The sequence below is a fragment of the Vipera ursinii genome (genome assembly GCF_947247035.1).
Source record: "Vipera ursinii genome assembly, chromosome: 4".
Classification (NCBI taxonomy): domain Eukaryota; kingdom Metazoa; phylum Chordata; class Lepidosauria; order Squamata; family Viperidae; genus Vipera; species Vipera ursinii.
In genome coordinates, this window is record NC_139514.1 from 84,673,884 (window position 1) to 84,696,800 (window position 22,917).

General features: G+C 38.6%; 1 protein-coding gene across 5 annotated transcripts in view; it reads right to left on the bottom strand.

The window, feature by feature from the left end:
- INPP4A (inositol polyphosphate-4-phosphatase type I A) overlaps positions 1-22,702 on the bottom strand; it is a 127,354-nt gene extending 104,652 nt beyond the window's left edge. For 4 of the 5 annotated variants that reach the window (XM_083362477.1, XM_083362474.1, XM_083362476.1 and 1 more), the window contains exon 1: positions 22,490-22,670. The gene's annotated coding sequence lies outside the window, so the exon portion shown is untranslated. Of the gene's footprint in view, positions 1-22,489 lie in introns of all 5 variants that reach the window. The other variant, XM_083362475.1, reaches the window with a different exon arrangement.
- Positions 22,703-22,917: the final 215 nt, after the last annotated feature.

The window sequence follows — 22,917 nt, forward strand, 5'->3', positions numbered from 1 at the left end:
ATAGTTCCCCCCTCCCCCCAGGAGAATGACAGAACCCACAGGAAAGAATAATGAATAATGAAAGGTTTTTCTGGGTCCAGGTGATTTAGGACTGGCTCTGCTGAAAATAGGGAGTGTGTGAAAGCCCTAATAAGCAGGCATATACATAGAATGAAGGCTACTGCTAAGCTTGTAAGCCGCCCTGAGTCTTCGGAGAAGGGCGGGATATAAATGGAATAAAAAAAAGTGGTTTGACATTCCACAGTCCATTTTAAAGGTTGATTGAGCTGCGGCTTCCCCTCCCCTTTAGTCTTCAACAGATTTGTAATGGGCAGTGTAATTTGAGTGAAAGAGGGGATGAACTGGCAGTAAAAATCTGCAAAGCCAAGGAAGATTTGCAGCTGTCTCTGGGTGCAGGGCAGGGCCCACTCTAACACCCCCTGGACCTTTTCGAGGTCAATCTCTATGCTATTCAAAGAGATATGATGACCCAGGTAATCGTTTCTGTCTTTGTGAAACTCAGTTTGGCATACAAGCAGGCTGCCTGTAACTTATGTACCACTGCTCTGACCAATTTGACATGATCCTCCTTAGTCTCTGTGAATATCAGGATATCATACAAGTAGACAAGCACCCCCTTATAAAGATCTTTCTGGAGCACTTCGTTTATTAGTTGCATGAACACTGTGGGTGCCCCTTGTTGTCCGAATGGCAGAACTCTAAATTGAAAACAGCCTAAGGGACTATTGAACGCTGTTTTCCTCTCATCTCCCTCCTTAATTATGATTTGGTAATAAGCCTCCCTCAAGTCCAGTTTTGAGAAGATCTTTCCTTTGACCAAATGTGCCAACATGTCCTTCATCAAAGGGAGTGGGTAGAGGTTGCTCTCACTCACTGTTGAGGGATCTATAATCCACATGGGGGCTGCAGTTTTTGGTTTTGCTGATTGGATAAACCCCCTCACCAAATTCTTTTCTATGAATTTTTGTAATTCCTCCAACTCCCGAGTGGTCATGGAATACAGTTTTGGTTTAGGTAGTTTCGCCCCTGGCAATATTTCAATAGCACAGTCTGTGGGCCGGGGTGTTTGTGTGAGGGGGGGAATTCGTCTCTTCGCTGAACACTTCAGCTAAATCCCGATACTCTTCTGGCATGCTTTCCAAGTCCCCATCACTCACCGCTGCTCTGCTTTCCGGACCTTTTTCCACCTTTTTCTGAGCTGCTCCCTTTTTGACAAAGTTCCCTTTCGGGAACCTTAACTCTCCAGTCCTCCAATCTACTCTTGGATTTCATTTCATTAGCCACGCCATGCCTAGTATAAGTGAGCATTCCATTTCAGGGGTCACCACGAAGATGAGTCTCTACATGTTTCCCTATAGTGAGCTGGATGGGCTGCATGGCGAGGGTGGCAGGGACCCCCTTCCAATGAACCCATCTGACTGGCCAAACAAAATCAGCTTCTTCAGCCTCCTCATCAGGATTCCTAAATTTCCCACCAGGGTTGGGCTTATGAGGCAGTGAGTGCAGCCGAAGTCTATGAGGGCTCTTAATACGACCTTTTCCAGCATCCCTAAACAGTTCTACAGTTCTGGTGAGGGGCACGATGGGTCCACTTACCAGGGGTTTGTCCTCCAAGCTGTCTTCTGATGACTCTGAGGGCTCCCCGGTCTGGGCTGGAGTTCCTCCTATACACTTTGATGCAGTTAGGACCTTGACAACCTCCACGCTTTTCATGGCCGTTTCCTTCGGCTTGGGTGGGATTTTCCCAGGCTTACCCCCTGCAACTTGGTCAGGTTTCTGCACTGGGGTCTGAGAGACATTCAGCTGCACGGTGTCCTTCCTTTCTGCATTTGAAACAGCCCGATAGTCTCGGAGTGGTGGAAGTTTGCTTTGGTGGCTCCCAGGCTTCCTCCACCGGAGATTGTCCCCAGGGCCTTCCCAGGTGTCGTTGTCTCCAGGCCTGATCAATTTCAGCTTCTTCAGCTAAGTTGTACCAGTCATGGAGCCGGTCAGGATCTCCCCGGGGGATGCAGACATAGTACACATCATCATTTAGTCTGTCTTTAAAATGACCCACAAGGACTTCTTCCAGCCAGTTGAGACGGCTAGCCAGAGCTTGGAATTCCTCCATGTATTCTGCTACAAGACGACGCCCGCCTCACAGTTTTTATACGTTCTCTGGCTTTCCGATCAGCCAAGGAGTCTTCTAATCTCCTCCTATTCACAGCTGCCTCTGGATCTAATGAAATGTCACAGTATGCTTAAGTATGGATTGCTGGGGCGCTAAATATTTCAGTTGAGCCTTTGATAGTAGACTGAAATATTGAACCACCTCAGATCATGGACTACCACATGATCATTGCCCACTCATTGAGCTCACAGATCCTGTTGATCTTTGGCTGCAGAGCACATAGTCAATCTGATTTCTGTGTTGACCGTCTGGTGATGTCCATGTGTAGAGCCGTCTCTTGGGTTGCTGGAAAAGAGTGTTTGCTATGACCATCGTATTCTCTTGACAAAATTTGATCAGACTGTGCCCTCTTCATTTTGTACTCCAAGGCCAAACTTGCCTGTTATTCCAGTTATCTTTTGGTTTCCTACTTTAGCATTCCAACCCCCCATGATGATAAGGACATCAGTTTTGGGTATTAGTTGTATAAGGTGCTGTAGGGCTTCATAGAACCGGTCAATTTCATCCTCTTCAGCACTGGTGGTTGGGGCATAGATTTGAACTACTGTGATATTGAATGGTTTGCGCTGGATTTGAACTGAGATCATTCTGTCATTTTGGGGATTGTATCCCAGTATTGCTTTTCCTACTCTTTTATTGACTATGAAGGCTACTCTATTTCTTCTGAGGGATTCTTGCCCGCAGTAGTATATCTGATGGTCATCTGAATTAAATTCACCCATTCCTGTCCATTTTAGTTCACTGATACCTAAGATGTCGATGTTCAGTCTTGTCATCTCTTGTTTGACCACATCCAGCTTGCCTTGATTCATGGATCTTACATTCCAGGTTCCTATGGAGAAAAATTCTTTTCAGCATCGGACTTTCTTTTCACCACCAGATACATCCACAGCTGAGTGTCCTTTCAGCTTTGGCCCAGTCGCTTCATTCTTTCTGGCGCTACTAGTACTAGCCCTCTGCTCTTCCCCAGTAGCATATTGGACGCCTTCCGACCTGAGGGGCTCATCTTCCAGCGTCATATTGTATTGCCTTTTGGTACTGTCCATAGGGTTTTCATGGCAAAGATACTGGAGTGGGTTGCCATTTCCTTCTCCAGTGGATCACATTTTGTCAGAACTCTCTGCTATGACCTTTCTGTCTTGGGTGGCCCTGCGCGGCATAGCTCATAGCTTCATTGAATTATGCAAGCCCCTTCGCCATGACAAGGCACTAATCTATGAAGGGGAGTGATATGCTAATTACACACTATTGTCTTGTCTTAAAACATAATTCTAAAATCATATATTTTAGAATTATGCATTTGTTCAATGTTCTATTTATTCATGGTTTTGCTGCACTGTTTTCTGTAAAACTAACTTGCATTTCAGTATTAGACTCGTTCATTGGCATGTTGTATAAAATTATATATAAAATGAAGAATCTAAATTCTAAATCCTTGCATGTGAATATATTTATTGTGTAAAATGCTAACCAAGGCACCTTAGTCTTTTTGCAGTGTGAGATGATGTTGTGGGTTCTCATGAAGTATGAGTGCATGGGAACTTGATTTCTTGTAAACTGTTGGCCAATCCATAACAGCAGTGAATTTATCAGAATCTTTCTTATCAGTTCTTCTACTGTAGAACATGATTTAGCTCTTTGGAGATTTCTGATATACATTTTCTACTGAGAATTTCTGTGACATTTAAACCAATGAATGGTATGTTGTACATTTTCACATGCCACTGATGACAGATGGAGACTTTTTCCAGGAAAGCTAAGATTTGGGTTACATACTTTCAAAGATATGCATATCCAGAAAAAAGGACTGAAAATGGCTCATATAATACTCACTAAATCAAACAATTCATACAATGGCTTTACCAAGTCAAATAATTTTCATTACAGAAAGAGAGAGAGGGAGAGAGAGGGGGGGGAGAGAGAGAGAGGGAGAAGCCATACTTTTTCATTATAAAAATGTATTAACTAGGCCCAAACTATGAAAGAATCTTTTACATCAAAACAAAATAACACAAAATAAATGTCTTAACTTAGTATTCATATCTCATTTCATACATAGATTTTGTACACAGTCTGACATAATCTTAACATGTCACTTAAAGATAATTTTCTATAAATATACAATGGGAGTTCTTTTTATTCTATTATTACTCTTTCATCTTATTAAGTCTGTACTTGCAAGTTATCAGATTTTATGTCCAGCATAAGCAATAAACCTTGATTGTGCAGCCATATTTAGGAACCTGGTTGCTGCATAAACTCACTGATGCCCTATGGTCAGATACTTCATTGCAGACAATATAGAAGCTTTACAAATGGAGAAGGCATACCTACTGCAGAACACAGAAATCAAAGCCAGTATTGTAGCTGCTTCACAATTTAAATTCTAGACCAGGTATGTCTAGCATGGCTGACTGGGGAATTCTGGGAGCTGAAGTCCACTAGTCTTAAAACGTTGCCAAAGTTGGATACCCCTACTCTAAGCCCTTTTCTCCCACTTTTCTGAGACCATGGAAACAGGTCTGGCCTAGACTGGGAACACCTGCACAATATTCCCATTCCAATTAAGTCCAACCTGAGAACTGCTGGTTCTCATCAACTTCAGCCCTTAAAAGAGCCTTTTATTCAGAGCTGTTCCTGATAATTAAAAAGAAACTGCAGCTGTCAGAAGCAAGCCAACATTCATGTGCTTTTTCTGCAAAAAATTATTGCAATCTATTTGTGACAAGAGCCAGGCAATCTAGAACAGTTGAACAATAAATTTCAGGACATTCGTTTTACTACAAAGCTTGAAAGGCATATAACAAGAAAAACACCCCTTCAAAAATTCCACAACCTTTTTCTTTTAATGACCATAAGAAACTCTTAATTAATGACATATCTATCATACATCAGGATTTTCTTCTGTGTCTTACAGATGATGACACAAGTACCTACGTATACCCAGGTCTTCCACAACATGTTGCCTAAGGGGGAGTGTTTCATTGCTGTTATTCCTAGCCTGCACTAGCCAACCCAATCTAGGATAATATGATCTATGGATCCTAATCAATAACCTCAGTGACTTAACAGAATGATATCCATGTCTTTATCTTCAAAAGCAGACAGTAGTTTTAAAAGAAAAATATACTGACCTACATTTCTTCAAAAAATAAAAAAAACCAAATTAAATTTGACAATCAAACTTAAATTGACTTTACACCTTTTGGGAGATTTCGCAAAAACTAGGCCAGGTCAAAAGACAAATGCAGCACACCTTACAGAAATGTTACTCTGACTGCAAATGGGATACAGAGTCACTGCATTGCTTCATATATCCAAATTCTACAGATTTTAATAACTATTCAGAAATTCAGCTTAGAATCAGCTGCTTATTTTAACACACAAGAAAGATCACCCTAGCCTGGTAGCTTATTATTTAAATTGCACTAAAAATGAATAATTTTAGAAAATAAAACTATCCAAGAATATACATCTTTAAATGCATACCTATATCCCAGAATTATTAAATCAAAATTTTAAAAGTGTTATACATTGTCCCAAAGTAAAAAAACAAAGCCAAGTAATATGCAAATTCTCACAGAAGCTACCTTTCTGGAGATGAATCCTAAGTGCAAATACTATAGAAGTTACTGGAAAGCTCACAACAAAGGAATAAGAACTATATAGGGTAGAGATTCAATAAAAAATAAAGCATATTCCACTAAAAATGGTTCTCTTTTTATATGTCATTGCTACAAGTTTTAAAACAAAACTATTTATGATTCCGCCTTCTTTTTCAGTCACCTAAACTATTGTCTAGCAACGCATCTTAATATAAAACTATATTTTATGACATTTCTGAGGGGGAGGGGGAATGTTCTGAGCTCTCAACAGGATGAACACAAATGCCTGGGTTTCAAAAGAGAAAATACAGCACATTTTATTTATTTCTGAAATTTTGAGAGCCACATGCTTGCTAGTGTTCTGGGTGGCTTACAAGTGGATTAAAAAAAGTATTTTAAAATCACTCACTAAAAGATTACCTTATCAAGCAAGAAAAATATTATCATTTAAATAGCATAAACATCATCCTTAGTGGAGGTACACCCCAAGGATTGCAGTACTGGGCTTTTCTGATCCTGAGGGAGTGTTGTTCCAAAAACAGGCACCACAATCGATCTTGCCCCCTTTCTTCACATGATATTACATATTTCTGCCTCTAATTTTTTTAGATTTTCTTCAAACTGAAATTAATTAATCGTTATATTTTTGTACTCATTTATATACAGTAAGAAATTGTAGGAATAAAAAGAATCACTATTTGTAGTCTTCCCTCCATAGCATCAATTGTCTCATACTGAATTAATTTAGCCTCAATCCCAAATTTAGGACAAATATTAAAACTAGGTTATACTTATATGGCTCACTAATGACTTAAGCAAATTTCCTCCTTCTCTTTTCATTATTACGGGACAGGTATGAAATAGTAGAATTATGCTTTTCTTGCATAACCTTCATTAAAAAAAATCCAAATTATTTGCTGCAATCAAGAACTATTGTAACAGAAGCCACAAAAGCGCAGAACCTCTCCTTCCCTCAAATTGTTAAGTTTCTACTTGAAGCGTGATGTTGTGGCCTGATTTTAAATGACAAAGACACCTATTTTAGATATAGACAGTTATTGTGCAGTTTATATTTACCTCTCCTTTGTTAACTTAAAATAATGCCATATTTTCTGTTAATAATGCCAGTGTCTATTGTTATTCATATAATCATTATTACAAGTGAATTTCTTCTTGGTGGCACAATCACGTTATTATTATGGTTCATCGCATAGAAAATCAGATGTTTAGACTGAATTTGGCATTTTTATCCACCTAGTGATTCCTTCCCAGGGATCTAAGATAGGCAGGTATTGTTCGTCTGATGGCATTAAAAAGTACTGTTGCAAGATGTAAGCTGTTCCAAGTAAAACTGCTTTTCGCAACTGACTGGTGGTGATTTTGTCAATGTCAATGTTGTTCAGGTTCCAGTTCTTTTTGTTGGTTATATTTAACGCAAACTGTATTCTATTTTTTTTATTGAAAAACAACGAAAATAAAATAAGCCCATGCTGACCACGTGCTGCCACTTTACTATATAGTATACCATCCATACATTTTATTTGTAATTCAGATACTATGAATTCATATATATATATCTAAGATTCCCCCGCACATGCGTGCTAGTCGTTTCCAACTCTAGGGGCCAGTGCTCATCTCCTTTTGAAAGCCGAAGAGCCAGCACTTGTCCGAGGATGTCTCCGTGGTCATGTGGCCGGCATGACTAGATGCCAAAGGCACACGGAACGCTGTTACGTTCCCACCGTAGTGGTCCCTATTTTTCTACTTGCATTTTTTACGTGATTTCGAACTGCTAGGTTGGCAGAAGCTGGGATGAGTAACAGGGGCTCACTCTGTTACGCGGCACTTGGGATTCAACCCGCCAAACTGCTGACCATTTATCGACAAGCTCAGCGTCCTAACCCACTGAGCCACCTTACATATATCTCTAGAGAACATTAATTCTAATTTGTTACCAAAGAAACTTAAAAATATTTGGGCAGAATTTATTTTGAAAGACTTGCAGGGAAAATTATAAGATGCAACTATTTATATTCATTTTTTAAGTCAAATATGCAACATTCAGACACCTGGTGTTTTCAAGAAGTTTTTAATATGCTTAAAGATGGACAAAAATACATCTAGGAGCATAATAAGAAGAAAACCTATGATACAATGAAACCAAAAGCCACCAGCTTTCTAAATTTAGAAGCATGAAGTTTAGTAGTTTTAAAGACACAGGTAGAATTTGTAGAATAGAATAGAATCACATATTCTAGAATAGAATCTTCAGAAGTATTTGCAATTATCTATATAACTGTAACATGGCATCCCAGGTGTTCTTACTCTTACCTTAAGGAAGCTCATCCTATTATTGAGCAATTCCTATGGGTAAGTACTGGGTTTCACATTAAGATTTCACATTAAGAGGAGTAAAGGTGACAAGATGTAGAGACTTAGAAGCCTGGGAACCTATCACAAGTTAATGTAGCCATTACACAGAGGAAAGAAACTAGAAAAGCAATCAGTAGAAGAAAAGGTAACCCAATAAACCAAAACTGTAACAAAAATAGCTTAACTTCTTAAAGACACTCCAAAATAATGTATTTCGTTTTTGGCATTATGTTGAGTAGGTGGTGCCACATAACCTCAAAGCAACAGATGCAGGCTTGCGAACCATGACTACATTCAAAGCAGTGTATCATTCAAATAATGAAAAATTATAATAAAAGGAACAGGAGTATTAGGAAATATAACAAACCAGATTTAGAAGCATACTGTCCAGCAATTTTAATGACATACCTGGAATTTATAGAAGCCATCTTACTTTCTAGAAAGGAGACTTCAGAAGCTTTTGTAACAGGCATTTAAATCATTCTTAGCAGTATATTGCCTATGATCCAAACATCAAGAGAGTCCCAATTTTGTAAACTAGTGCTAATCTGACTTTCTTTGAAATCAATTCAAAAGTGTCTGATAATATTTGACCGGGAGGGAGGGGAAGGGAGGAAGAGAGAGGTTATTTCCAAGCATACAAACTGAGCACAGTCTGTTTTGCAGATCAACATTCAAAAATGCGAAACTCCTCTTACTGATAAAAACCAGCCCTGTCAGCCTTTTATCTCTTTTAACCAAGATCTTTAGCAGAATCTCTTGTCCTGCTAAAACAACAGGACTTTCTGTCCTTGACTTTCATATATATCTGCAAAACTACATTATTTATTTATCTATTCAGATATTTGCTGAACATTGATATTGGCATCCAACAGCTAATTGCTGATCAAGTTAAACTTCTCTAACTAGTTTGATAACTTTAGCTGCCTTTTCTTATAGTCACAAAAATTGGTTGCCAATGATGTAAAGGGCAGGCAGCCATTCATTAATATAGGAGAAGCTAAAGTGCTGTTCCCAAAAAAATCACTAGAGCAGAGGAAAGGATTGAGCCCAATAGCAGACAATGAAGGAAATGAAAGACCAAAGTCACTTTTGCATACAGAACATCCACCAACACTCTTCCTCTATCCAGACAGTATTTCCCTTCACACAACATAGATCAGGAGTGTCAAACTCAATTTCATTGAGGGCCGCATCAACATTATGGTTGCCCTCAAAAGGCCAGATGAGTGTGACTGGGTAGGTGTGGCTGGGTAGTAACAGCCAACTAGGTGGGTGTGGCTGGGTGGGTGTGGCCAGCTCAACGTGGCCGGCTTGACGTCTTTCATGTTGAGGGGCACCTATGTGTGTGGAGGGGGGCAGGCAAGGCAGGGAGGGGGGAATATGGAGGTCTCCAGAGAAGGAAGGCAAGACAAGGGTGAGTGCCAAAAGCTTGTCCACCAGAGGAGCCTCGCCGTCCCTCAGGCCATGTGGAGGACCCCCAGATGGCAGCGCAGGCTGCCCAGAGCCCTGGGCAATGGAGGGCAAGCACCCAGCCTGCCCTTCGAGCTCCCAGGGCACTGAGACCATGCATCCCAACCCTGCTTCCTTGAGGGGATACCCGGCCTCCTCGAGGCTGCTGCTGCTGCTGCTGTGTTTGCTCTCCTTCCCCTCTGGGCTCGCGAGCTTCACAGGCTGAAGAGCTGAGGGACGGAGGGGCTCCTGCTGGATGGGGCTGCTGTCATAGATGTTATATCATCAAATATACACTGAAGGGCAATTTAATTAGGTAAATTGGAAGTTAGCCAGCCATTCATATCTAAACTAAACTTTCTCTTCACTGGTGATCTCTATGTTGGTTGGACCCTAATTCCATAATCCCCATCATCACCATCAATACAGGTTTTTTGGAGCAAGAGCAACTGAAATACTTCTATTCAAGAAAACTAAACTAGAGCACCAAAATAAAGATTAAAGATTTTCAAAAGCTTTCATTGCCCAAAGTCACCTTCATGAGATGGGCAGTAATATACATTTTATAAACAAATGAGGAAGTAGGAGGTACAGTAATGCAAACTGAAAAAAGGGAATAAAAAAAGAGTAGGTTAACAGATATGCATTTCTTACTTACATCCAGATGGGCTTATAGCTGTCTATTCTACTTGCGATTGCATTGAGAGTTGCCAGATACCAGCTGTAAAGCCATCAATGAGTGCTTAGTCAGCACATCATGTTAATTCTTCTGAAATGGCACTAATTGCCAATCTGTTTTCAGATACAATTCCAAATACTAGAAATCATCACTAAAAGCTTTTCATGGATTTAGATCTGGAAGTCAAAGGGATTCAAATTCAACAGAAGTAAAGAGGCATGATGAATAATAGAGAAAATGCTGAGGGTTAGAGATTTACTTATTGTATTTGTATGCTGCATGCTTCCTTGGATTGGTCAATAAAAGCTATGTTTTCTATGCTACTGAGATTTCTCTTTGTGTCTCAACAAGGAAAATAGAATACAAGAAAGTGCCTTGTTTATATGGACCCCTACTTTTTTTTCTTTTCCATTTCACTTTTTTTTTCTGGCAGGTACTTGAACTATTAGATGAAATTTTACTGGTCTAATTTATTGTGTTGTATTATTTATCTGTTCATTTGTGATAATTGCTGTTTTTAAATTTTAAATTCCTAAATTTTGACTCTACAAACTTTAAACTATATTGAATACTGCATACAACTATACATATTTACATATATTTTCTAACAGGTGACTAATGTATGACTCATAGACAGTAGATCCAGAATATTAGGCCAATACTTGCTTCATGTATTATCACTACTGCAGGGATAAAAAGTATGCTGGCAGTTAAGAGTCACCTACAGATGCCTGAAACTCAATGCATCTGCTTCAGGTTGGAAATTTTCTTCTACTTCATGCAGTCTAGCAAACCCACATAATAATGTAAAGGGATGTAGCTAGCAGGAAGCAGAAGAGGAAGAATTCTTGTATAGAGGCTGAATTCCCAATGTAATAAACAGATTTGATCTTGTCACTTACAAGTCATATTTATAAAACGATTGGTATTCTCTTTGGAAACCATTCGTTTTCTCTAAAGATATCTACTCTTTTATAAAGTGGCTATTTTGCAGAGGAGAAAACATGTTTCAAGTTCAAGCAAAGAAGGTGGGTTAAGCATATACCTGAATCAATCTACTACACTCATCTCTTTATCCAAGAATGAAATTATTGTTAATCATTTTCTCCCCAAAGGATATATTTTTCTTCCACTCAAAAAACAAACACCAGCAATGACTCATCTTTTAAAAAATGAAAATGCAAAGTGCCCTTTCATATTACGGTACTATCTCTGTGTATACATGTGGACTTTATTCCCAGGTAGTAATTAGGGAATGTGCATACATGTTATTTGAGTGACTATATGATTGCCTCTTCAAGGCGGGTGTGCACATGTGTTTTATGCTCTCTCCTTGGATTGCATTTTATGTTTGTGGATATGTGGATAGGAGTCATGATGGTGCAGTGGTTAGAATGCAGTACTGTAGGCCAACTCTACATTCCACTGCCAGGAGTTCGAACCTGACCAGCTCAAGGTTGACTCAGCCTTCCATGCTTCTGAGGTTGGTAAAATGAGGACCCAGATTGTTGGGGGCAACATGCTGGCTCTGTAAACCACTTAGAGAGGGCTATAAAGTACTATGAAGCAGTATATAAGTCTAAAAGCTATTTCTATTGCTACGTGTGAATTGGGAAGCACATGATAGGACTGGAGGTATGCGTCCAGGAGGAGATAAGAATGGAGTATTTGCAGCATTCAATACCACACCCAACTACCTCTTCCAGAGAGGATGCATTAGTGGGACTTTTTCCTGGAATGTTTTCCTCTGTAACCTCCTAGACTGATCAAGCCCATTCTCCAACTTGATCTTTCTTTGTCTGACTTCTCCCACTATTCCACATTTTGCTCTGTTTTGTTCAGTTTCCACAAAGTATCTTGCTGACAGCATAATTTAGTTCCAACTTTCTCTTAATGGAAAAATAAAATGGGAAGTAGAAAAGAAAAATATTGTGAATCAGATCAAATGCCATTATAGTTCAGAACTTCAGCATTTGGTATGCATCACCTTACTCTGCTAGTCTTACTGACTACTAGTTCATTTTTAAAAAGCTCAGCAATCACATCAAAATTGGGAAGGCTAATGCAGCAAAACCTGCCACCCTCACAAAAGCCATGGTAGATGGTAGCACTCTTCAAAGGCAATGTCAGATCTTGTCTGTTAGTCATTCAGAGGCTGGCAGGCAAGGTCAAGAGTCAGGCATGATAGGAATGAAGTAACTTGAAAACCAGGTTTTCTTCCATTCCATCTTATTTTGCAGAATACCAAGATAGGGGCATTCTGAGTTTTTCATTTTCAAGTCTCCTCTCAGAGTTGAGTGATCTTTTCACTGAGCTTGCTTGTTCCCTCCTCTCAAGGTGAAGAAATGTAGAGTTGACCTTATCAGAAGTCATCCATTTGAATGAATGGACTAAGAATCCAATCAGTAAGGCAAGTTTTGCTTTTTAGACCTATTTCATTGGATAGTTTAATGACTGTTCATGCATTTCAAGTAATTATATTAATTCATTTCCCCAAAATTGTAGGCAGGGAGTGATATCCTAAGGACTGGTTGGTGAGTTAAGCAAATGAGCTGTTCACAAGATGGAACTGCCAAGAACTTCTGAAACTTTTAAACATTTTAGTAGTTGAGAGGAGGCTTTATATGAAAAAAAAATCTGTTTTCCAGATGTAGCTTAATAGTTATACTGCAGAACTAATTTATGTCACCATGGTAATGTCTCGCAGGAATAGCTCTTCTAGGTTAGTTCATCTTCTGCAAATTCCCCAAGGCCAACATCAAAGCAATTGACCCATCTGATTCATCTCTACTCTTCCAGAACTTGCAGTGAGGACACATACTAAATTTAGGTTTCTGTCATAGCCCTCATTTGTAAAGAAGGTCCAATAGCTATAAAAGCCACCTTTTAAACCATACCTTGAGGCAGCCAGCTCCCTAAATTAAAGGTTCTGTTTTATTCTAACAGTCTTATTAACCACTTCACTTAACAGTCCCAAATTATTCTGGAGAAGTGGGGAATTTATCGAGACCTCATCATTTTATAATTCTCAGCTGTCTCCTTCTCCAGAAGCCCCAAATTCTCTTTCTTCAAGTTCATCTTTCTCCATGAGTTAATAAAGAGACAACCAGAACTACCGTAAGTAGAAAGCTCCTGATACGGCTGAATGCCATATGAAAAAGTACATGAAAACATAATAGGAAATAATAATAGTTATTATTTTCATAACCTTCTAATAACAAAATATATAAACAAGCCAATATATACAGAACTTTCTAATTAGACTGTGCCAATTCAGATGCTAATCAATTATTCTGGAAGTATGGGATTTTTACTTCAGGGCATATCACTTGATACATACAGTAATTATATTTGACATTTAACTACTTGAAGAAATGATTCTCTCTATTATGTTAATTTTATACATTGTTTATTTTAACTTTTGCTTCCTGTTTTAACTAGTTCCTAACTAATCCACAAAAGGACCTAAATTCTTATTTCATGACTCTTAACATTACTCATCAATGACAGAAGGGAAACTATGAAAAGCTTTTAAAAATTACATGTTTATGTAATTTCAAAATCTTTATGAAACAGGTGTTCCTCTGCAGAAACCATTGCTGTTTTTAAGATATTCAATTAAATTCAACATTCCTAAATGCAACACAAGCATCAGAAACTATACAACAAAATTAAAGGCAGAAAAAAATTACAAATCAAGTTCCCATGAGGAAGAAAATGAGTTAAATGGATTTTTAAGGGAAAAAATTAATTAATTCATGGTACAGAGGCCTAGAAAAATCTATTAGTCATATCTACAAAAATTCTGCGAAAACCACCACCACCCCAATTTCAGATTAAATGTAGAATGGAACTTCTTCTACTTCTCTTCTTGAAGAGAAGATTCTTCTACAATCTTGAATCCTTTAAATTTTCCTACAGGGCTAGGGGCAGAAATCCAGCAATATTATGTAAGGTGAAAGAGTAAACCTGGTCCATGTCACATTTGTAAGCTCAGTGAGATGTGTCCGGGAAATGAACTCTTATTTTAGCCAAAAGAATAATTCTCATAATTTCTCAAGCATATGCAACTTATTCAAGAATGACAGAGTTTAAAATAAGCACTAATTCATTTAGTTGATTAATCTTAAAAAGGAAACAATTTATCCAGAATTTTTTGCGTCACACTATGTTTTAAAAATATTTGCTTCAACTTTGGGTTTTTTTATTAATCTAGAAACAAAATAAACTTGGAAGTCACAATGAAATAATTTAAGGACCTTTGTGTCTATATTGCTTAAAATAATGTTTTAGAGACCCCAGAAAAATATTTTTTTGAAATACTATCATCTCCATTACTCCAGACTACTATAATAACCAATGAATATGATTTATTAAATATGCAACAGTACCTTAGCCACCATTCATTTCAAAAACATGGAAGAAATATCTGTGTTTATTAAAAGGAAGTAAAAAATTCATATATTCTACACATGTCAGAAACAACACCTATTAGCTGAGCAAATGTATGTTTTCTGTGCAAGAAGTTCTGAGATTCAAGTCCTGGAATCTCAAAAAAGAACCAGATAATTTTTGCATAAAATAACTGCTTATCTTTGTTGTAATGCAGGCTTTGATGAACTAATGTCTGAGTCAAGAGAAGGAAGTTAGCAAATGCCCTGGCCTAAAGCGTATATTTCACCTCCTACTCAACTCCCATACGCACATACACTTAAGGATGTGGATAACTTGTAGCTGAGAGTCCCCACCCTCTTATGCAAATATTCAGCAGTGGAGGAAGGCTGAGACATACTAAATGATTTGGTTTATTTACTTCCAGTGACATCATGAACATATTTATAAATATTTATAAATATCCTCTGACATGTTGATCAATTTCTGGGCTGAGAACAAACCAAAACTGATGGGAATATTTCCCCCAAAGTATCTTTTTCCCCTCTATTTGAAACCACATTCTAATAAGGGGAAAGTCAAAGGGACATACATGTACATACTTAAAAGAGCTTGACTTGTTATTTTTCCCAAATGACTCACATTTCCAAAGAACAATATATATCATCTCACCAGTGAGTACATTAAATCTGGGGCCTAAATTCATCATACTGTTACTGCTTGCTCTGCTAAAATTGAAAAGATGGTTTGAAGATGGGGTATTATACAATATGAACTTGCCCACCTGATTTTTAAAGATATTTAATAGAGGTGTGGGCACATAAATATGAAATATCTAGGATACTTCAGCAACATCCAAGCTAGAAAACGCCCACTGTTCTTTTCCACTGGAAAGAGTGGGAAGGAAGGAAGGAAGGAGGCATTTACATTTTTGCCTTAACTAAGGGCATTCCAGAAACTATAGAGTCAAATTTATAATCTAGTTATAATTTCTTACAAAACAGCAAATATAATGGCAATAGCAATTAAGTAACAGGCATGGGTATGAAAAGTGGAAGAAGATATCTATGTAGTATTGCAATTCTTGGTTCTGTAACCTTTAACTGAGGGAAATGGTATTATCATAAGCCAAAACTTTTTCAACAAAGGCATCTAAAAATAGCTAACTTACAGAATGCACCCAAAATCTGACCCATGACTCTCGTGGAATTGAAATTTAGCAAATTTTATAAAATATTTTAAGACATGCTGATACAAAATGTCATAAAACATTTCTTGTGATCACCTCTGACGTTTGACTGTGCTATACAGTTCAACATGGACTAGTTTCAAGACAGATACACCTCTGATATCTCTGAATTTTTAAGAACTTTAAACTTTTAAGTACATTAGAAGCTCTGCCACTATTGAAAGCATTGAGGAATCTGGTAAGAAAGTATCTCTGAAATGATGACCCAAAAGGTCACAAGTTGTCTAGCTTGAACTAAAACTGCACAAAAATAAGACAATTATCATAACTTGCTGCAGAATTGCACAATCTTGTTTTCTACTAATCTACCCAGAGAGATCATCACTAAAGTAATAAAAATTTAATGTCTCATAGTTAGACAACATTTACTAAATGCATCAGCCTGATTTCCCAACCAGAAAACAATTTTTCAAAATAATTAGGAAACCACAGAACAGACACTTCATACTTCTGCTGAGATTCAAATAATCTTTTACCTTCTGTTTTGTGAATAGTTCCTGGCCATCAAAATTAACAATTAATTGAAAGTTCATTGTTTAAAACAGGAATAATGTCTTCACTCTACAGTTAGCATTGATTAAACAGACAAGCAGCATCACCAATAGAAGTCAACATCTCTAGAACTATTCAGGGTAATGTGATTGCCCATTCAGACACACAGTGTTCAAACAAACTTCCTTGAAATACACCTTGTTGACTTGTACAAGAATACTAAATTTGGGGGGAGTAATTGCTATGACCCAGTACATACTCATTTGAAAGAAAGGAGTTACAGGTAGTCCTCAATTTACAGCTATTTGTTTAGTGACCATTGAAGTTACAACAACACTGAAAAATGTGACTTATGACCAGTCTTCACACTTAATGAGTAGCAGCATCTCCATGGTCATGTGTTCAAAATTCAGGTGCTTGGAGACCAGCATGTATTTACAATGATTGCCATGTCCTTGGGTCACACAATCACTGTTTCCTCCCAAGAAGCAAAATTAATGGGGGAAATTGAAATTGCTTAATGACTGCGTGATTCACTTAACTGCAGTGATTCATTTAGCAATCATGACAAAAAGGTTGTAAAATCCATCTTGACTATCAACCACCTTGCTTAGCATTCTAGTCCCCGTTTTGGTCAGATGTCAAGGACTACTTGTAAAGAGGTCTAGAATCCAAATCAGAGCATGTTTGTGAACTGAATACCACCATAAATGTTCTCACAAATGTTGCAACAAGTGTTTCACTGCAGAAGTGCCAATGTTACCATAAACAGTGTTTCCAGGATGAACTAGAACATGTGAAAATAAAATATTACTTTAAGAAATAATTTTATCATTTGATTGTTCTTTATTATTAAAACACTTTGTATTATCTTTCACATGACAAATTCTCAATGTAAAATATTATACTTTCCTTGTTTTTAATCTTTTGCTCACAAGAGCAGAAGGAAATGGAAAATAATAGCACTTTGCTATTATAAAGCTACTATATTAGGGAAAAGCAGAGCCAAACTGTTAAACTTCTGGTTAGAAGCTCTTATGCCAAATGTTTTTATCCCACTTCATAACTAAACCAAATTATACATAATTCTTCAGACTCAACAGTTACAACAACAGACACAGTCTGGTTTAATTCAGACAATGAAAAACATATTTCTGTATAGAGAAGCAAATATTCCTTCCCAGTGCTCCAGTTCCCTGTACAAAAAATGGCACAAAACCCTAGTAAGCATCACAACTGTGACATAGTACTAGTTTTCCACATGCATGAATATGTTTGCTTCTGCTCAATGAATGGCAGAAGGCAATAGCAAAGCAAATATATCATGCTCTCTCCTAGAAAGCAATCATATAAATTCATTTACAAAATATATTCTCTGGAAGAGATATTTGCATAGTCTGGGGCAGCAGGTAACATGGCAATACTTCCTCAGTTACTCCAATTAGGATAATTGCCACTTCTTTTGTGCATCATAGGCCTGTCCAGCATAGGCACTAGAATGCATGACTTGGCTGAGGGAAGCTAAGACTTCCTATAAAAACAGACAGGCAAACTTGTATCATGGTAATTGGCATCCTTAAATGCCTTTCACCTATAGTTCTGACAGCTAAAGCACATATATACTACACTTACATATTTCGAGTTATAGGAGTACATTACTGCTAAGTCTACTCAGACCATACAAAAACACACATAAATAAGATATTAAACATATGTTTGTTTTATTTTATTCTGAACGTATATTTGCAATTAGAAGATATTATATTCCTTTTTCCTGATGTATTTCTTTCAGGATCTTCCTCTTCTTTACTTTGTCTTTTACCACTTCGGGTATCAAGGAATCTTTCAGGACCACTACAATTATTTTATAATCCATAAAAAATGGACCTATTTCCATTTTTTTCTAGAAATGGTTTATTTCAAAGAGACCACAGATTATATTCCAGTGCTAATAGTAGCAAAAAGTTAATTTTCTCATCTTTTGGAGTAGTTCTAAATTAATTCAAGACTTTTGTTAGAAATGTTATCTTAATGTTTTCGACATTGATGAGTCAACAGAAAAAACAATGGCAGAGAATTTAACACTTAAGGTAAGAGCAGCAGGCAGGAATTGCTTTATTTGGGATTTCACAAATAGTATTTCTACTGTATAAAGCATCTCCTTGTGAAGCTGATACCAGCTACAAGGGAATAAGATTAATAGTTTTTAAAAGCAGACATATACTACCATGTTTGCATTTTGCACAGAATCCAACTATATTATGTTCACCATAAATAGGAGAAAACACATGATGCATAAATAAACTCTTTACATACTAGGATTAAAGAATGTGAGTAGCAGTCTTGGAACTGGAAAAAAAGACTTTTAGAATAAACACAACTAATTTTATTAGGATTTATTTCTATCAGGGTGAGAGATAAGTAATATAGATTACAATACTTCTGGTTGGGAAAAGACCTGCAATTAAAATGAATATCTTCCTTAGATTGAGACAGCAATTCCAGGAATTATCAAATGACATCCCAGAAAATAATGGTAAAGTACAGTGAAAGAAAAATCATATGTATGTAGGCAAAAAAACATAGCTATTAGTCTGCTATCTATAAGCATAAGGAGCCTATCTGTGCCTAATTTAAAATGGCCTTTTAAAATGGTAGAAAAATGGTGAGCATAATTGTGACTTAAGAAATGTCATGCAGAACTTGCAAAAACACTGTCACTGTTAAATTTAAAGCTAAACTAGGCAAATGATTTAGCACAGACATGTCAAACACAAGGCCCGGGGGCCAGATCCGGCCCACGAAGTGGTTTCATGTGGCCCGCGAAGCCATCCTGGAAACAGTGAGGGAACAGCCCCCACTGCCTTGGCCCTGGCCCAGAGACCCTCCTTCTGCCAGAGACCCTCAGATCTGTCCCGCTCCTGCCCAGGCCCCCATAGGCACCCTTGATGCGAACGATGTAGAGCTGGCCACGCCCACCCAGCAGGCCATATGCACTCTAGCCACGCCCACCCAGTAGGCCACTCCCACCCTGGCCATACCCACCCGGCCCTTTGAGGGCAACCACAATGCTGATGCGGCCCTCAATGAAATTGAGTTTGACACCCCTGATTTAGCAGGTCTCTACTGATTAAGGGGTCTGTATAGTAAAGGACAATCCCAAACAGGGAAGCAGTTACGGTAATTAAAGATCTAAAACAAGCTAATTTTAATGGTTTACATAATAACATGAATAATTTTATTTCTAGCTTCAGGGTCAAATCAGAGGTAAAGAAGATGATGATTACACAGAAACTAATTTTACGATATGATAAAAATGCAAAAGTTTTGGTTTCAAAGATCTATAAGTATACAAATTCCTAGCATTTGTACGACTTTAAAAAAAGATTTGGGAGAATAATATTGGAACCTATTGATGAACTATTTGGAAAAGTTGACTGTATATTTCATCAACACCCGCTAAATCTATATCTTCCAAATTAAGGAATATATCTCAAGATAATTCATAGTTAGTGTTCTCCCTTCTTCTCAGTGAGATTGTTTATTTATTTATTTATTTATTTATTTATTTGTTTTTATATACCGCCCTTCTCCCGAGGGACTCGGGGCAGTGAGATTGTTATAGATCTATAAAAAATATAATTTATGTCTTAGGAAAAACTGTGACAGTTGTTGCTTACTTTCATATATGGTGGCAAAGTTCATTCATTTAAAAAGGATCTATCTATCTATCTATCTATCTATCTATCTATCTATCTATCTATCTGTCTGTCTAGTTTATTCAGAAAGAGATATCCCCTTCCATCATATTGACTCTATTATCACCATATACTGTAATGCTTTGCATATAGAACCATCAAATAAGGAGCTATTATTTCCTGTCAAGCTATACTGTAGCTTATTTATGAAGAATGAAGCAGGATATTTAAACATCCAGAGACTATGGAATATAGCCTTAGCTGAAAATGTAATCAAACAGGAGAGGCTGAGCAGAAATATTAAATATTTTTTCTTCAATACTATCTAGGTTTCTGGTTCATATTAAGCAAGAAGCTGAAAATATCCAACTCTCAGTTTTTTGGATAATCATGAACAAGTGGCATACTGTAGCAGTGAGTAACTTCTTGTATAGTTATGTCATCAATAGTTGTATTATTTTACATAATTACTATTTATGTATGTGTGTTTGTATAGATGTGTCTTTAACAAAATAAAATTTAAAAAGATAAATTGCAAATACCTCAGGAAATCTATCCAAAACTACTGCAGGATGGTTTCATTAAAAGTTTGGCTAACATTGTTTTTAAAGCAATAGTATTTGTATTCTATTTTCCAGCAAAAAAAATAGCATTCTTTTTAATGATACATGGTCAAAGTCCAAGTAAGGCATATTTAGACCCACCAAATCAACTGAAATTGAGCTTTTTATCCCCCACTGATTTCAAGGGGTCTTCTCCATGTATGACAAAAGTTCAGCTGCCTGTTGTTTGCTGCACTATCAATCTGCCCCCATTACTATAACCTCCATCTTGTGGCCAACCCATTGCTAAGGCAGGATAAGTTAAGTGCTTCTGAAGAATGGAAGCATCTTCCTAGCAACTGCAAAGACTTTTCACATGGATAATCTATGGCACTTGGAGGATGGGCCTCCAGCAGTCAGCGAACTGCTGGGTTCCAGATGAACAAGCTGATCTGCTGTAAACCCATCCTCTCCCATCAAACTACTGGGCTCTGTGCCTGCAGTTCCATTTATGCTTGGCTGCCAAAGAAACTAGACACCTCCCTTACACAGCTATTTTCTCTTTTTTCCTTAAATTCAAACACAGCAATATCAATATAATTAAGATCAAATGCAGATCTATTGGGAGATTGATATGTCCATTGACAAACTGAAATACTGCAATCTTAAGAAGCAGAAACATCTGAAACTGATAAATGAAATTAACATCAAGCACCAGACCAAGCAAGATAGGATGAGATATTATAAATCAGCTGGAACTTTGAAGTTACTTAAAGAAAGTCAGATCAAGGGTCAAAAATAAACAATTCAAGAAAGACTTTAGATAACCCCAACCCCCAGCAGACCCCAGTAAGAGAGAAGGAGCTGTTCTGGCAGCAGCGCCTCCTCATTTGAGATTGGCCAGAGGTGAGGACAGCAACACTACGGGTCTTGTTGCTGAGGCATGGTGAAAAGTGTGGGCAATTGTTTTAAATTAGAAACCCAAGCCTAAAATTAAGCCAGTCTTTGTAACAGCTCCTGGGTCACTAGCACTCTACAAGAAACTGAGTAGTTTTAACAAATATATTTTATCATAAAACTTAGGGTTATCTTGGGAAGTTATCAAGCTGATCCCCTTTAAAGATCTCATTATCAATTCACAGGACAAATCAGGAACCTATAATGTAATAATCTAAGTAAAAGGCCGTTCACATGCCAAGAAACCAGATTAATGAAGAAAAAGCCTGGCCCAGGGGCAAGAGCTCCCGGGAGCCCATTCCGCAAAACATAACCCTGGCTGTCCTAGAAAAAAAAACCCCTGAACCTACTAATATACAATCATCTCTTCGTCCTCATTATTTCTGGCCGATGCACGCCCTCCAGTTTGCATCAGACAAATGCAGCGCTCGGATCACACCAACGCCAGAGAAAGACATCAGCATCCCTCCAACCGGTACTACGAGGCAGGCACATCCGTGGTTGTTAAATATGTCCTCCCCACGACGTCGGCGGGCCGAGGCAAAGCATAACCCGTCACGTGCCGGCTTTCCCCCCCCCCCCAGTTGACCAAACAAAACCGAACAATGGAGTAAAAAGCTGCCCCTTCTGAGCACAAGCGGGGCAGCACGGACCCCCCCCCCCTTCCTGTTTATTTGACAGCTCCTCGCCAAAGCAGGCGAGGGAGAGGACGCAGCGCCAAGCCGCCGTTAGCCCTCCTTCCCTCCCTGCCGCTCCCCACCCTCTTTGGCTGGGGCTCTTGCTGCAGAGTTTTCACTCCCCCCCCCCGCCCAGGGAAGCAGCTTTTGCAACCGAGAGCGCGGGAGGCAACCAGTAGCGTTTGCAAGGGCGCCCGTCTTACCTCGCGCCCGCTCGGACTAAGGGAGCCGCAGCTTCCTCAGCAAGCCTTGCGCAACATGCTGGACTGGCTCGTGGCCCTTTGGGTCCGAACAGCTGCGGCTGCAACCTCACCTTCCTATCGGATGTGGCTCTTCTTCGCACCCTAGAGTAGCTTGTGCTACTGCAGCAACCCGGGCTCCCTAACGCGCATATACCCAGGCGACTATGACGCCATAATCCACCCAGGCTCCTCCTCCTCCTCCGTCTCCCGTTCTTCAGCGCTTGCGCCGCCTACCGCTTCTCTGCCCTCAGGGCCGCTCTTCGGCCAGCCCGATCGCTCTCTTGCAATTGGGGGGTCTGACCTTGCGCGCCTCAGCTGCAAAGATCCGGATTTCGTTACTCCTGGTGACCGCCATCTAGTGGTCGCCTGATCTTTTACAGCGCAGCTGC